Source organism: Amblyomma americanum, chromosome 9, assembly GCF_052857255.1.
Source record: "Amblyomma americanum isolate KBUSLIRL-KWMA chromosome 9, ASM5285725v1, whole genome shotgun sequence".
In the NCBI taxonomy this organism is placed as follows: domain Eukaryota; kingdom Metazoa; phylum Arthropoda; class Arachnida; order Ixodida; family Ixodidae; genus Amblyomma; species Amblyomma americanum.
Genome location: NC_135505.1, coordinates 66,352,868 through 66,369,148, shown reverse-complemented (window position 1 = coordinate 66,369,148; position 16,281 = coordinate 66,352,868). Strand labels below are relative to the sequence as shown.

Sequence of the window (16,281 nt, the reverse complement as noted above, 5' to 3'; positions counted from 1 at the left end):
CCGGACTGTCGTCACTTTAAAATCGTTCCTGGTTAGTCTCAGTTCCACAAGAGATCTTACACTTTCCCTGCACCAGACGCCACGATAGGACATGGTGACACTCCGCACTATCGGGGTCTTTGGGCTGTTGCCCTGCACCAGGGCCAAGAGCGAGGGCTCCCTGTACTTCCTAGCTTTCTCCTGATATGCCTCTTCCAGGGGCACCCTCGTCCCGACTACCTGTACATACAGAATGATTGCCTGGTCGTCGCTCTTAATCACCAGGTCAGGCTTCCTGGTTCCTAACACAGTCGAGTTGTGAGTCTCCTCCAACACTTCGAACTCCTTCTCGCGCAACCGTTTTGCAAGGTACTTGGCTATCACATTGTGGCGCCTGATGCGCTCGCAGTGGGTACGCTTGCATTTTTGCAGGATGTGCCCGATGTTCTCAATGGACTGACACTTCGCGCGGCAGGTCGTTTCACCATTGCGACCGCGCTGTAGCCTCTGAAGTGTGGGAAGGGCGTTTATATGGATTTTTACAAGGTTGATGTACTCCTTGCCTCGGAGGAAGGTTGTACCCTCCCCGAGCCACGCCGTACTTCCCGGTGTATTACTGCACCCCTTCAGTGCCGCCCCGTCGGCGCTACTGTGTAGAGTGTCTCTCCAGAAGGTATGGCACTCCTTCTTGGTGCGGATGGTCTTGCCGCGGTACTCTGAGAGTCGCCTGGCCTGGCCCAGACATTGCCCCACATGCGCTCCGGCGGCTGCTTGCCGACACATCGGGCTGTCGGAGTCACCAAGACGTTCGAGCCGTCGGACGCGTAGGCCTGGTATTATAGTACGCAGGCAGGGGATGCCCAGTCCACCATGCTTTACCTCTGAGTGGAAAAACCCCAGCGGCACGTCGTGCGGAAGCGCTAGCCACCGCCGGACCGCGGCACGCACCATTTTGTCAATCCCCGAGAGCAGCTTTGCGGATATTGGCCCCAACACCAAACGGTGGTTAACTCTCGGCAACAGGTAATACTTCAGTATTACCATCCTCTGCTGTGGCTTCAAGGGGCCTTTAGAGACCCTAGCCAGCAGGGTCTTCATTTCTCCTTCGACCCGGAGTTTCTGCATCCCCGTTGCTGTGTAACGCTAACCAAGGTAGCGCCACGTGCCAGATGTATCGGCTTTGGGGATGGCTTCACCGTTGAGGTAGTAGGTGTGGGTACCGTCCACTTTGACAACTTTTCTTCTCCCACTCGGCAGGAGTGTGAGCGAAAGTGACTTGGAGGGGTTGAGATGTAGTCCCCTCTCTGACAAAAATCTTTCGAGGCTGCTCAACTGCTCCTGCAGACCTCGTGGCGTGGATGCCATGACGACGATGTCGTCGGCAAACGCCATTGCTCCCACTTTCAGGTCTTTGCCTGAGAAGTTGATGTTTGGGTCACAGGTCTCTAACCATTCATCGACCACCAGATTGAACAACAGGGGTGACAGCGGATCTCATTGTCGGACCCCTACGGTGGGATGTACTAGCAAACTGGTGTCGTCGTAGCTGAGCACTGTTGAGGATGTGACGTAGAACTCTTTGGCGTATTCTACAAACTCGTCACATATCCTTTTTCGGCGCAGACCCCTTAGGATCGCAGGAAGGGTAACTCGGTCAAACGCTTTCGCCACGTCTAATGATGTCATACACAGGGGCCTGATTCCGCGTTTAGCTTCCTCAAGCGCCGCTGCTAGCACCATGACGTTTTCTGCGCAGCTGTTAACTGGGATAAATGCCCTTTGGCGATGGTCCAATTTCACCTCTGACAATATCCTCGCGGCATACACTCTGTGTAACAGTCGTACGATGACTGACGACATGGTGATCGGCCTGAAGTCTGCAGCGCGCGAGGCACCCATCTTTTTGGGGATGAACACTGTTCTCGCGCTCCGCAGACAAGCCGGAAGCCGCTCGAGCAGCTGCATGGTGTTTAGCAGCACTCGGAGAGTGGCCATCGGGACATTCCGCAGTTCCTTCCCCCTCAGACCATCAGGTCCAGCGGCCGAACCAGGGGATGGCATTGCTGCCTTGATCTCCCTGGCAGTGATTTTTCCATAGAGATTTATCATTTGTTTTTCCACCTCGTGCTCTACTACGTCGGAGACAGTTCCCGTGGGCACCGATTCCTTCACCGACCTGCACTCTTCCAGAAAGAATTGGGGATTCTCAACGGCAGCCGTGACCTTGCCGTCCAATATTTCCCGGGCGCACTTGCCTTGTTTGCGCTTGAAGCGCTCTTGCGTTTGAGCATAGAGGCGTTTCTTCGCCTTGCGCCTACTCTCGGGTTTTTTTGGCGGTCGCGGTCGAGACCTACCTTTCTTCTGGTGGTCTTTTTGGAGGGCTTTTCGCACATAGTTGTTGATGGCGGTACTTAAGCCACTCCGACTGGTCTCTCCTCCAAGGTACCGCTGCACTATTTCCCAAAGCCGGGAGCCATCGTATTCGGTTGGCGGTGGTTTTGCCACCAGAGCTCGGAGCTCCTCTTCGATGGCCTCCCTCGTCTGATTGACGGTAGGCTGGGAGGGCGGAGGAGTGCACCCTGCGATGGTCTCAGGGGCCCCGCAATCACCGCCCCCGCTGGCGAGCCGTGATCGATGTTTTACGACCAGCTCTTTGTAGCGGGGGCTCTTGCGATGGGACTTGATGGAATCGAACGATCGCTCAATGAGGCGATTGGCCAGCAGCTCGTTGATGTTGCGCTTGGCACCCGTAAGGGTTAGATCAGCCTCTAATCTTGCCATCAAGTACTCCTCTTCCGTCCATCTCGGCCTGCTCCGAATGACGTCAATCGCCCGATTGTATTCTTCATAGTGAGCTTTACGCATGTGGAGACTCAGTCCGACCTTTTTCGTAAAGGCCCACCCACACTCTGGGCACGTGTGGTGCCCTCCCACACTCTGGGCACGTGTGGTGCTGACTGCAGTCTTGACTCCCCATCTCCCTTTCGGAGCGTCCTTGGTCGGGTGGTTCCTCTCCAACTTCAACTCCGTTGCTGCAGAACGCAGCTTCGGAGGAGCGAACCATCTCCGTGACAGGCTTCGGAGTCTCCCGCCTGCCCTTCAGTCGTGCTCCCGTACCCTCCCAGACTGACGGCTGATGAGGCCCATTGGCACCCTCTCCAGCTGCTGGAAGGCCGGGGGAGACCGGTCCAGATTGCGTCGGGTCGTCATGAACCTGACCAGCATCATTGTCACTTTTTCTTTGTTGAGGCTCGATCACCTGAGCCTCAGTCACTGTCGCCTCGGAGCGCTCCACCTCGGCCCCACACAGTCGGGCTTCGGAGTCGCGCTCGTTCCGTTTGCCGGGGCGGATGCCGGCGTCGCATGCTCCCGAGTTCGACATTTTCTTTTTGGACACTTTTTTGGTTGCCTCGACCTTGTTGACGTTAGGCCGTTGCGATTTGGAGCTCTTGGTTTTTGGAGCCCTTTCCTCTCCCGTGCCAGAACAAGCCTGTTTTCTGTGCAATCGGGATACGTGGATCTTGAGACCTCTTTCTGTGGGCAGCCATTTCTCGCATGCCTCACAAGTGAATCCACGTCCAGCGCTCACAGGGGGAGCACAGAGCCCCCCAGACGAGCCGGGGGTTTGCGCCTCATCCCCACCAATACTTAGTGCGACCGCCACTCGGCAGCCGCTTTCTTTATTCTTTCTTTGATTGTCAGGGCCAAGTGATTCTAGGTCGAGGGGCTGGCAACCCCATCAACCCGTTTTGCGAACCACCCTTTTAGCCCATAGACATCACGGGGAGGGCTGTCTTAGGTGCCCGGTGTGCCCGACATTCAAGGAGGCGCCATGTGTGGGGGTTTCACTGCCTGGGCGTTACAAACAAACCTGTTAGCCCACTCCCTCGCAGTACTACCCCCCGGCCGCATTCCATCCCCGGTTGCGGACGTTGCCCTGGTCCGGAACTGGGGGGTGAAAAACCATGCCAACAGACGGTGGCTGGTCGAAAAAACACCCCCAAACGGATACCAGTTGGCCTCCTATGCTGGAATTGAGCCAATGCGGTTTCCTTCATTGCGGCCTCCATCTCCTGGCCGGGCACCGTGCACCCTATGCACCAGCGCCTCCCCTGACACCCATGGGTGGCAGGGGCACCCTTTCGTAGAGCGGTGGATTCGGCTTAGCCTCTCAGCCACGTCATCCGTTCGTTTCCTCGGCGGTCAAGCTTGTTCATCCATGTTTTCTATCCGGTGCCGCCAGGGTCACCCTACCGGTTGCCGCCGCAACCGACCTGGTCTAATAAAAGCACCCTCCCGCGTTCCCTTGGCGGTGGGCCTGGGCTTGATTAGCCTTGGCTGCGGTCCCAGAGTGGCCAATCGGACCCAAAGTTTGGCTCTAGCCAAGGCACCCACAGGTTTAGGGCCTGCAGTCTCAGGCCTGACTAGCTCTGGTTTGTCACTTCTCTCGGTCACCTACAGCAGGGATCACTGTAGGGTCCGGCAGGCACCACGGGGAGGTGGGAGTGACGTCAGACTGGGTATAGATCTGACCACGGCCAGGCGGGAGTGTTTCCACAACCCGCAAGTTCCGCGGCTTCACATTGCCCCCAGCCAGTAACTAGACAACGGAAACTGCCTTCAAGGTTTCCCGCACACACTACCTGCTCGTCGCTCTATCGCCTCCTCTCCTGGCGGCATGGACAGAGTGTCCGAGGGATCTCAGGTTCAAAGCAATGCCTGCCCCAATTTCCCTCTTGGATATGGCGACCTCACGAATCGCCCGAGTCCTCGGCTATCCTATGCCGGATCAGGAAGCTCGGAGCAGGAAAATGTGGCGCTTGTCCTTGCGGTTCTGGTGATCTGTCTTAGCTTAAGTTTCCTTGAGACATCTGATCACAGGACAAGAGAGTCATAATTACAAGAGAGTTATAGTTCCTCCCGCCGTTTACTCGCGCTTTTTTGAATTTCTTTACTTTGATATTCAGAGCACTGGGCAGAAATCACATTGCGTCAGCACCAATGCTGGCCCTCGCAATGCTTTGTTTTAATTAGACAGTCGGATTCCGCCGGTCCGTGCCAGTTCTGAGTTGGCTGTTTTCTGCCGGCCGAAGCAAGAACCTCGGGCACGAAGCCCCCGGAACAAGCACAGCTGTGGCTTTCCACAGGAAGGTCCCGACGCTGGTCCGGGCTCGGCCGCACCGCTTTTGATGGCGGCGAGCCTCGCCCAGTCCGGGTGCAGTGCCATTCCTGCTTCTGGACCCCAGCCCGACCGGCTCGGCCCTCAGAGCCAATCCTTTTCCAAAGGTTACAGATCCGTTTTGCCGACTTCCCTTACCTACCTTGGTCTAGATACTAGAGGCTGTTCACCTTGGAGACCTGCTGCGGATATGGGTAACGGTCCGGCACGAAAATCACACTCCCTCACTCGGATTTTCAAGGGCCGACAGGAGCGCACTGGACAGCGCAAGAGCCGCACTGCTCTACGGAGCCACCGTCCCTATCTCGGGGTGAACCCATTCCAGGGACTCGATCTCCTTAGAGAGAAAAGAAAACTCTTCCCGGGGCTCCCATCGGCGTCTCCGAGCTGGTTTGCGTTGCCGCACTGGGCCCCGAAGGACCGATCTCCGTAGCCGGGTTCGGGACTGTTAGCCCGATTCCCTTTCGGTTGCAGCGGGGCGTCTCCGATTCGACAGACAGAGCTGCACAAACGCGCCCGCTTCTGAAAGGATTTCTCCTTTCCCTAAGGACCGACTGACCCATGTTCAACTGCTGTTCACATGGAACCCTTCTCCACTTCAGTCCTCAAGGTTCTCACTTGAGTATTTGCTACTACCACCAAGATCTGCACCAGCGGCGGCTCCAGGCGGGCTCGCGCCCGACACCTTCAAAGCCCACCGCTGCGGCCCTCCTACTCGTCGCGGCTTAGCACCCCCACTGTTCGCGCTACTCTGCCAGCGACGGCCGGGGATAGGCGCGACGCTAGAGCGCCATCCATTTTCGGGGCTAGTTGCTTCGGCAGGTGAGTTGTTACACACTCCTTAGCGGATTCCGACTTCCATGGCCACCGTCCTGCTGTCTTAAGCAACCAACACTCTTCATGGGTTCTCATGAGCGTCCCGACTCGGGCGCCTTACCCCGGCGTATGGTTCATCCTACAGCGCCAGTTCTGCTTACCTAAAGTGGCCCACTTAGCACACTCATCGCAGCGGGAGGCCTCAACCCAGAAGGCCTCCCGTACACCCATTGAAAGTTTGAGAATAGGTTGAGGACGTTTCGACCCCAATGCCTCTAATCATTCGCTTTACCAGGTGTGACTGCTCTCCCATCGAGCGCCAGCTATCCTGAGGGAAACTTCGGAGGGAACCAGCTACTAGATGGTTCGATTGGTCTTTCGCCCCTATACCCGGATCGGACGATCGATTTACACTTCAGAATCGCTTCGGACCTCCACCAGAGTTTCCTCTGGCCTCGTCCTGCCCGGGCATAGTTCACCATCTTTCGGGTGCCAACGTGTGCGCTCTCGCACCGCCCCGGCGACAAGTGAGCGCCTGGGACGGGCCGTTGCTGCGCCCGAACCCCTGTGCGGTCCGGGATCGCAACGCGGCCCGAAGAGGGCCTTCACGTTTCATTGCGGCATTGGGTTTCGAGAGACCCATTGACTCGCGCACATGTTATACTCCTTGGTCCGTGTTTCAAGACGGGTCGGGTGGGTTACCGACCTACTCGCCGCAAACCACGATAGCGCCTCCGCGGGAGAACTCCCCGCTCGCCCGGCTTCTCGCCGCCAGCCCGCCGCCACGGGACCAACCCGGACAACGAGAGGCGACAAGCTTGCCCAGCGGTTCCTCCGCTCCGATTCCAGAGGGCGTCATCGTTCGGGCCTCCCGACAGCCGGGAGAAGCCCATGGGGCCTGGACGGGGTGACGAACTCTTCGTGCACGGCAAGGTATAACTCCCGCGAACCGTCACCGAGGGGACGAGCAGGGCACCTCCAGAGCCGGACTCAAAGTCGTACTTTTCCCATTGACCCGCGTCCGTCGCGGCGTTCTGCCGGCGGTGGAAAGTGCGCACCCCGGAGACCGCGTCCGCGCACTGGCAGCCGGAACAGCCCCCCGAGAGGAGCCGTTTACCCGATGCCGCCAGCTCGGCAGTCGTCCGGAGACTGAATCCCACCGCTTTCGAGCTTCGAGGGCCCACCCGTTTTACTCTAAGCGGTTTCACGTACTCTTTAACTCTCTCTTCAAAGTTCTTTTCAACTTTCCCTCACGGTACTTGTTGACTATCGGTCTCTCGGTCGTATTTAGCCTTAGATGGAGTTTACCACCCACTTAGGGCTGCACTCTCAAGCAACCCGACTCACGGGAGGCTTCGTCCCGGGCGCGCAACGGCGGAGATGGGCCTGGCACCCACTCTGGGACAAGCCCCTGTCAGAGGGACTTGCACCGTCGCAAACTCCCGGGAACGTTGCCTCCCATACACCACATTTCCCGACCGCCTGCAAGGACGGGGGATTCGGTGCTGGGCTAAGTCCCGTTTCGCTCGCAGCTACTCAGGGAATCCCTGTTGGTTTCTTTTCCTCCGCTTAGTGACATGCTTAAATTCAGCGGGTTGTCTCGCCTGATCTGAGGTCGACACAAATGTGCGCTCTCGCGTTCGATTCCGCCGCGGTCCAGCTCGCGCGCGCGTCCTTCCCCAATCGTCCGGCCGACGCCTTCCGCCCATTGCCCGCTCACAGTCGGCAGCACCCTCGGCGACTGCGAGCGAGACTGGAAGGCGCCGCTGGCCGGCGCTCGGGACCGCGCGCATGCGGCTTGAGCGGATAACGCAGAGAGTTTCGAGCCCCCGACCGCCGCGGCCGAATTTTTCCCTGCCGCAGTTCTCTTTCCCTCGAGAGAGCGACCTCGGCCTGGCGTAGGGGCATCGTCAAGTTTTGCGTCGCCCCCGCCCCAACTGGAGTGGCCCAGTTTTTCTCGGGGCAGAGACTGCGAAGCACTTAGACCGACGGCGGACTGCGCTCGCAACGAGATCGCGTCCGTTCGACCCTTACTCGACTTCGCGCCCGTTCGAGGAGGCGGTCTCTTTGCATCGGGTCCGGGGGGACCCCTTCGTCACCGCGCCACGGCGCGCCTCTGCGCCTCGCCCGGAACTGCCGCGCACGAAACGCTTTCGCGCGCCTGTCGCCTCCCCGCACCCCGCGCGAGATCTCCCTTCTTCTCGCGCGGGCGTGCCCGGACAGGGCGCTCCCGTCTCTGCGTTTCTCGCAGCAGTTCGGCTACACGTACGCGGGCCAGCGGGCAACACTTTGCCGCCCGTCCACACGGCCTCGTCTCCCGTCGGGACCGCGCTTTCCCTGCAGGTAATCCCTTCCTGCGGCGGTCGCCTTCGGAGGCCAGACGCTCTACGGCTAGCAGCCGCCGTCCCGCGTTACGTCGTCTGCGCAGGGCGAACCGACTCGGCCGCTTGGAGCGCGGCTGAAGGGTTCGACCCACTCTCCTCTTTCGCAAAGTCTTTCGAGGGATCTTCGGCGTTTCGTACAGAGCCGTCCTCTTTGCCGACACGGTCAAAACGAGTCGCCGGCCGCGCCATCCCCGGGCGCCGGCGTCTCTCTTGATATATGATCCGACCCTCAGACATACGAACCCAAGGGAAGACCCAAGGGCGCAATGTGCGTTCGAAGAATCAGTGCTCAGTGTGTCCTGCAATTCACACCAAGTCTCGCAGCTGGCTGCGTTCTTCATCGACCCGAGAACCGAGTGATCCACCGCTTAGAGTCGTGCATTTGGTTTGTTCAATTCCGTACAGTACAACCAGGGTTTTAGGCACCGGGCTCCTCCCCTGGCCTCCCCGACTGCAGTTTCGTCCGACAATTCCACGTTCAAGCAGCCGTCCGTTCGGCATGCTTGTGCGGTGCCTCAAAGCCGAGGCGAGCAAGGTCTCTTCGAAGCTTGCGTGCGACAATGGCTTGGGCGTCGCTAGAGACGACGAGGCATTTGGCAACCCTAAGGCAGACGTGCACGGCGCTCTCAAGTTCCGGTCTTCGCTGGTGCCGTTTTTTTGCTGTTCACGGTTTTCTGTTTAGCCCGTTTTCTTTAAGCGGTCGCACGGGTCCGACGACCATCGGTTCACCAGGAAGCACACCGGTAACTTCGTCATCAATTGGGCAATAACACAGAGCTTTTGCGCCGTTCCCCGAGCACGTTTGTTCTGCCGTTGTGTTCGCAGCGACGTCACCCCGGACTCCCAAGCAGCGGTAGCTCTGTGTGGACGGTTCTTTGCGGCCCACCGCTGAGCCCTCTTTGGGGAAGGGGTCATCTTTCGCTCAGAAATGCCCCTCGAGTCCGCCGCCCCAAGGGTGCGCCCTCGTGCTGCGCCCTATCCGACCATTTCGCCACATCATTGCTTCGCTTAAGAGACAGGCACCGTCTAGCCGTGGCTACGCAGCGCGTACTTGGACAGCCGACAGAAGGGCGTTCTTCAGACTACTCCCGCAACAGGAGTCCACCGGCCACAGTGCCATGGACGGCGTTTCGGTATCGCACCGGCAGACTACTCGAAGGCTGGGAAGGACGAAGCAGCAGGAGAACCCCGCTGCCGCAGGTGCGTTCAAAATGCGGGATTATAACCCCTCGTCCTTTTTTTCCCGGTGCCTCCTTTCGCCCCGCCGGCACGGCTTCAGACATCGCGCCCGCACTGCGAGACCTCTTGCGGCGGCCGTTCCTTATAAGTACAGGGCCGCACGCGCCCCGCTGCGCGCGCGTTGTTGCGAAGAGTTACTTTTCCGGAGCCGGCGAGCCGCGTTTCCTCTCGTACTCCGCAGCAGCCGCCGCCGTTCCCTTGGCGGCGGGCCGGCCTTTCCCTCGGCCGGCCTACCGACACGGTCGCAACTCTAACGAGAGCCAGCGAGCTGCGGCGGTTCCTTTCGTACTTCGCAGCAGCCGCCGCCGTTCCCTTGGCAGCGGGCCGGCCTTTTCCCTCGGCCAGCCTACCGGCTACGTTCGAGTCTCTCCGACAACGAGTGTCGAAGACCGAAAGCCCACAAGATTGGTGGGTTACGCCGTTCGAACCCACGGAAGCAGTCCGTCCGACATTCCCTTGGTGACGGACCTCCGCTGGGCGTAACAATTTTTGCAGAGATGCGGCATCAGAATCTCGCAACTCCGCGGTTGAGGCCTTCCCCCTCTTATAAGCGGGGGCGGCGCCGGGTGTGACAAGCACAATCCGGTAATGATCCTTCCGCAGGTTCACCTACGGAAACCTTGTTACGACTTTTACTTCCTCTAAATGATCAAGTTTGGTCATCTTTCCAACTGACCGGCGCAACCGAAAGGCCGCGCCGGACATCGGTCCGAAGACCTCACTAAATCATTCAATCGGTAGTAGCGACGGGCGGTGTGTACAAAGCGCAGGGACGTAATCAACGCGAGCTTATGACTCGCGCTTAGGGAAATTCCTCGTTCAAGGGGAACAATTGCAAGCCCCTATTCCAATCACGAAGGAAGTTCCACGGGTTACCCAGCCTTTTCAGACAGGGATAAAGACACGCTGCTTCCTTCAGTATAGCGCGCGTGCGGCCCCGGACATCTAAGGGCATCACAGACCTGTTATTGCTCTGTTTCGTGCGGCTACGAGCCCCTTGTCCCTCCAAGAAGGTTGTAAGGTGCTGGGAACCCCGCACTTATTTAATAGGCTAGAGTCTCGTTCGTTATCGGAATTAACCAGACAAATCGCTCCACCAACTAAGAACGGCCATGCACCACCATCCACCGAATCAAGAAAGAGCTCTCAATCTGTCAATCCTCCCAGTGTCCGGACCGGGTAAGTTTTCCCGTGTTCAGTCAAATTAAGCCGCAGGCTCCACTCCTGGTGGTGCCCTTCCGTCAATTCCTTTAAGTTTCAGCTTTGCAAACATACTTCCCCCGGAAGCCAAATACTTCGGTTTCCCGGAAGCTGCCCGCCGAGTCATTTGAGTAACTCAGTCGGATCGCTGGTTGGCATCGTTTATGGTCAGAACTAGGGCGGTATCTGATCGCCTTCGAACCTCTGACTTTCGTCCTTGATCAAAGAAAACATTCTTGGCAAACGCTTTTGCAGTAGTTCGTCTTGCGACGGTCCAGGAATTTCACCTCTAGCGCCGCAATACGAATGCCCCCGTCTGTCCCTCTTAATCATTACCCCGTATTCCAAAAACCAACAGAACAGAAACGGGGTCTTGTTCTATTATTCCATGCAAGTTTATTCAGGCGACTCGCCTGCGTTGAGTACTCTAATTTTTTCAAAGTAAAAGCGCAGGCCTCCTCGAGACGCACCAATGAAGGGCACCAAGAGAGGACCGGCATGATGTTCAGTCCGAGCCGTCGCATCGGGTAGATGCACTACTCGTCTGGAACTGATATCCAACTACGAGCTTTTTAACCGCAGCAGCTTTAGTATACGCTATTGGAGCTGGAATTACCGCGGCTGCTGGCACCAGACTTGCCCTCCAATTGATCCTCGTTAAAGGATTTAGAGTGTACTCATTTATTTCAATTACGGGGCCTCAAAAGAGTCCCGTATTGTTATTTTTCGTCACTACCTCCCCGTGCCGGGAGTGGGTAATTTGCGCGCCTGCTGCCTTCCTTGGATGTGGTAGCCGTTTCTCAGGCTCCCTCTCCGGAATCGAACCCTGATTCTCCGTTACCCGTAACAACCTCGGTAGGCAAGTAACCTACCATCGAAAGTTGATAAGGCAGACACTTGAAAGAAACGTCGCCGGCTCATGGCCATGCGATCAGCACAAAGTATCCAGAGTCACCACAGAGTACGGGCAGAACCCGATGGGTCTTGGTCTAATAAAAGCGCCCGTCAGCCAAAGGCCTTCAGGCTCAATGCATGTATTAGCTATAGAATTGCAACAGTTGTCCAAGTAGAAAGAAACGATCTAAGGAACCATAACTGATTTAATGAGCCATTCGCGGTTTCGCCTTATTCTGCGCCTCGCCCGAATCTGCCGCGCACGAAACGCTTTCGCGCGTCTGTCGCCTCCCCGCACCCCGCGCTAGATGATTACTGGCAGGATCAACCAGGTAGATGCATAGGCAAACCCTTGTCGCTCCTCAAGGGAGCCCTGTCGCGGCCGATCGGGGCCCCCCTCACCCCTCGGCGCGCGACGCGCATCTTTTTCGCGGCAGCTTTCGCTGCCCGTGCATCGTTCGAGCTAGCTGCGGCATCTGACCCGAAGGCCCGGTTATCACCGCGCGGCAAGAGAGCACGCGCCCTTAGGCAAAGCATTTGTAACGCGCCCACCAGTGCGCACGTGGCCGCTAGGGCCGCGGCGTTCAGGCACTAGACGGCGCTTGCTGCGTAGCCGAGACGGCCTAGCCGCCAGTCGCAGTCGCACGGAATCGAGTCCGGGTAGCACGGAACACACTTAGTAACACGCGGGAACAGCGTCGTCCGACAACCAGCCCCTATCGCAGACGCGGTTGAAGCTGCAGAGGAATGCCGTGGGGTCCACGGGACGGGGACACGCTGGGCACGAGACCGCATATCAAGACCCGTACGGCGCGCGTGCGCTCGGGCGCACGCCACCGACAGCGCCACAAGGACCCCCATATAGTAGCAGCGATAAGTACCCAGACCTCCGTGGGTTGGTAAGTGGCCGTACTCGTGCCGATCTCGCCGTAAATTTGGCGCAAATCGTGCGCGCCCATCGGGCGGCATCGCGGCGCGCGCGTTTCGCGGCGCCCCGCGCGAGCCGAACTCGTGGACATTGCCGTGGCGCTTGGAGCCGTGCTCGAGGCGCCTTCGCCGCAAGAGCCGCGCAAATCGTGCGGCACCCATCGGCGGCATCGCGGCGCGCGCGTTTCGCGGCGCCCCGCGCGAGCCGAACTCGTGGACTTTGCCGTGGCGCTATCGGCCCCTCTGTCGGTACCGCGGTTCCGCCGCGGGACCTGGCCAAATCGCGGGCGCGGCAGCGCGGCCGGCATCTCGGCGCACCACACGAGCCGTACTCGTGAACTTTGCCGCCGCGCTAAACGCCGTACTCGAGGCGCTTTCGGATGAAGTGACGCACAAATCGTGCGCGAACTCGTGCAAATGCCATGGGCCGAGGTCGCCAAATCCACAAATGCGCCTCCGGGGCGTCGAGAGGCGCGTTTCGGACTTCGCCGACGAAGCGCGCACTCTACGCCTCCGCGTCTGCCGCGGCGGTATGGCCCCCTTATATATGCAGCGATAAGTACCCAGACCTCCGCGGGTCAGCCGGGGCGGCCTCTCTTGAACTGCTATAACTCCGCCGGGCGACGCACTAGAGCGGCGCAAAAGGTACCAAATTCTTCGTCATTCCAAGGGCTAGACGCTGATGTAAACATTGTACGGCCCGACTTAACGGAACGAGCGCGAAGTTTGTAAATGTCTTTAAACACTGCCCGAGCCAGAGAGCCTAAACGCCCGTATCTTCGGATAGATATAAAGCACAGAGGCGATGAGGATGGCAAAAGCTTCGCGCTTTCGCGCCATGTAAGCCGATGCCAAATTCGCCCGCCTTCGAGGCCTGATACGGCCGCCAAAAATTCCCAAACGTTACCGGGGCGATGAACCCTTTGTGCAGGGGCGAGCGCTTATCGCTTGTATCATTCGATGGTGCAAGAAGAGAGAGGCGAATGTGGCACCAAACGATTTGCCGCTCCGAGACCTATCTTGCGATGGGAAAGTCGTGCTCCTCCGATTTGCGGGAGAGCGGCAAAAACTTGAAAACTCTATCGCGTCCGCCCCAGGCGAGACAGCCTGAACGCCTCTATCTTCAGCTAGTGAGGAAGCAGGCGGACGAGTTTGAGTTTGAATTTATTTCCACAAACAAGGAGATACAATTGTTGTGAGAGATACAAGGGGAAAAATCTTCTCAGGGTCAGCTTGACCGACCACAGTGCCGTTACAGAGGCTGCAGCAGGGCGGAAGTGAAGGCTTATAAATAAACCAGGGTTAAAACAAATGCAAAACAAGAAACCCAAAAAGATACAATTGCAACAGTAAAAGAAAAAGAAAACGCCGTACACCGCTTATTACAGAAAGACATAGAGGCGCACAAAAATATCTCAGGCAGGTTTCTCAAAAACAAAACAAAAACAAGTGAGCACGTCGATGTCACATCGAGTAATGTCATTTAGTGACTTCGGCAACCTGTAGCTTAACATTTGTTGACCACAATTAGTTCGCTTGCGAGAAACACACCAAGTCTCCGGATGCTGGAGTACTGTAGGGGGCAACGCGTATTTTTTTTAGATATTGTTTTTTTATTCACGAAAGTCCGACAACACAGTGCCTTGGTGCAGAGGGCAGACGAACGGCGAAAATCAATCCGCCTGACTGGGTCCTATGCACCACTCGAACGCAACAGCAAGGAGCACTTATATACACACACAGATACAGTGCGCCATCTGTAGTTTTATTAGAAAACAAGTGGCGTACCTCTCAAGAAAAGAAAAAAGAAAACGGATGAATGTGTGAGTTATTTGCCTGGTTATCCGTTTCAAGCGCATGTCAGTTGTTAAATTTTGTTCACACTGCTTAAATCCTTGTCACCTTCACATGCCTTCCACCTGTTGATTGTATTCGGTTTTTCGTTATTCATGGCACTGTACGCTTTATTCACGTGTCTTAGCGTTTTTATGGTTCTTTACACCATGGCTTGTCATCTGTTGAGTTTTATCTTGTTTTATCTTCACCCCTTACGGTTTCATCGATTTTATCGGCCGTTTACACCTCTTTGACGTTGACTGCCTCTGATTGTATCTGCTACTTCCTTCCTATATATAGTGTTCACTTTCCGCTTAATAAAATCAGTTGTAAGTCAGCGCTTGTGTCGTCGGTTCTTCCCTTGGTCCCTGTTCTGTGTGCGCTGTTTTTTTCTAGAATCAGAACAGAGCATTGCAAGAGCCGACACAGATGCAACATATGTGTAGAAACTAACTGTGTACCTACCAAGAAAATTAAAACAAATGTGCGAAAGATATAAGCAGGAAAAATAAAATAAGAAACTATAGTGCTGTGATGACCCCCATAATGCGCAGGTCCACACGGGACGGAGAGGCAAAGAGACACCGTATGGCTCAGTTTAAACAAACAGGTATATTCAATAATTACACATGATTAAGGTTATACATCAGAGGCTGGGGCGTCCGAGCTTACGTGCCGACGACTTCATGGGGGCGATGGAGTGGCTCCGGAGTTGGGCTCGAGCGGTTGCTGGCAGAAGCTGCACGCCGTCGGGCTTCGGCGCTGAAGGCCCTCTTAGCGAACGATGTCGTCCTCAGCTCAGACTGGACTGCATCCGTTTACATGTGCTTTTAAGCACTTGATAAACAAAGGACTAAGGGCGGTCATTTCCAGTGGCCCGCCCAATGCATCAATTCTCCAATCAAAAATAACATGCGAGATGGGGACAACCCCTTGGGTTGGGCTTAGCCTCGAACCCAGAGTCTGTTAACAATACAAACTAAATAAACAACAAAAACGCCACCACTCTCTCTCAAGTGAGAGTATACACAGGCTCTCTCTTCGGAGCTAATCCTTGCCTGTCCGCCATGACAGGTGTCCGTCACGGCCCTTCTGGGAATGCGCTTTTGTTCACGAGGCACGGCGGGAAGCTGTGGGTGCCTTCCCGGCGATAGCCCACGTCGTAAGGGGAAGGAGGGGGGGCTAGGGCTTTCACTTGGGCGCACAAACATACCACCGCATCGTGGTCTCGCCCCCCTCACGTGTTGAGTCCGAGGGAAAGAATGTTGTCTTCGCGGTAGCGCATAGCGCCGGCTGTGGTACGGCGCGCTCTGGCCCGCTGACAGCTCCCTTGTCCTGGAATGTGCCCGGGAGGGCCGCACCTGGAACGGCCACGCAAATTGGGGAGGATAAAGCCTGTTTCCCCGCGGCGGCGGCGGCGGGTCCGGTTGTTCTGGTCGTCACTCAAAGAGCATGGCTGGGTAATTGATGATGCCGCTGTCACGGCGGCGGGTCCCTTCGTCTACGCCGCGCCGTGGAACGCGGAACCTCGCAGCACACACAAGGAAAGTACCTCGTTGCACACACAAGGAATGTCACACTCGCTCACCCTCCAGAAGAATGTTCTCCGAACATTTGAGTCCCTGCTGCTCCCCTTGTCTTTCTGAATCGCCTCGCACAGTGCGTCCGGCAAAACACTTTTCGCTGCACTCAACACCACTGCACAACACCATATGCCTCCGCTGTCATAACTGGCGTCTCCAGGGGCAGCACTGATCTTCTTTTACAGATAAACATGAAACTCAGCACCCAAGCCTCTCCTTTCTAGTCAAAACTGGACGAAATAAA

The 16,281-nt window shown here is 56.9% G+C and overlaps 2 non-coding genes and 1 pseudogene across 2 annotated transcripts; all 3 read right to left on the bottom strand.

Annotated features, from left to right (window-relative positions):
• The window catches only part of LOC144105779 (large subunit ribosomal RNA), a 10,274-nt pseudogene extending 2,682 nt beyond the window's left edge, over nucleotides 1–7,592 (bottom strand).
• A 989-nt stretch (nucleotides 7,593–8,581) lies between these two features.
• On the bottom strand, nucleotides 8,582–8,734 carry LOC144105761 (5.8S ribosomal RNA). Its single transcript, XR_013308887.1, has one exon. It is a non-coding gene; the product is annotated as a 5.8S ribosomal RNA (ribosomal RNA).
• Nucleotides 8,735–10,183: 1,449 nt separating this feature from the next.
• On the bottom strand, nucleotides 10,184–12,026 carry LOC144105777 (small subunit ribosomal RNA). The gene has a single exon (XR_013308894.1). It is a non-coding gene; the product is annotated as a small subunit ribosomal RNA (ribosomal RNA).
• Between the last annotated feature and the right edge of the window lie 4,255 nt (nucleotides 12,027–16,281).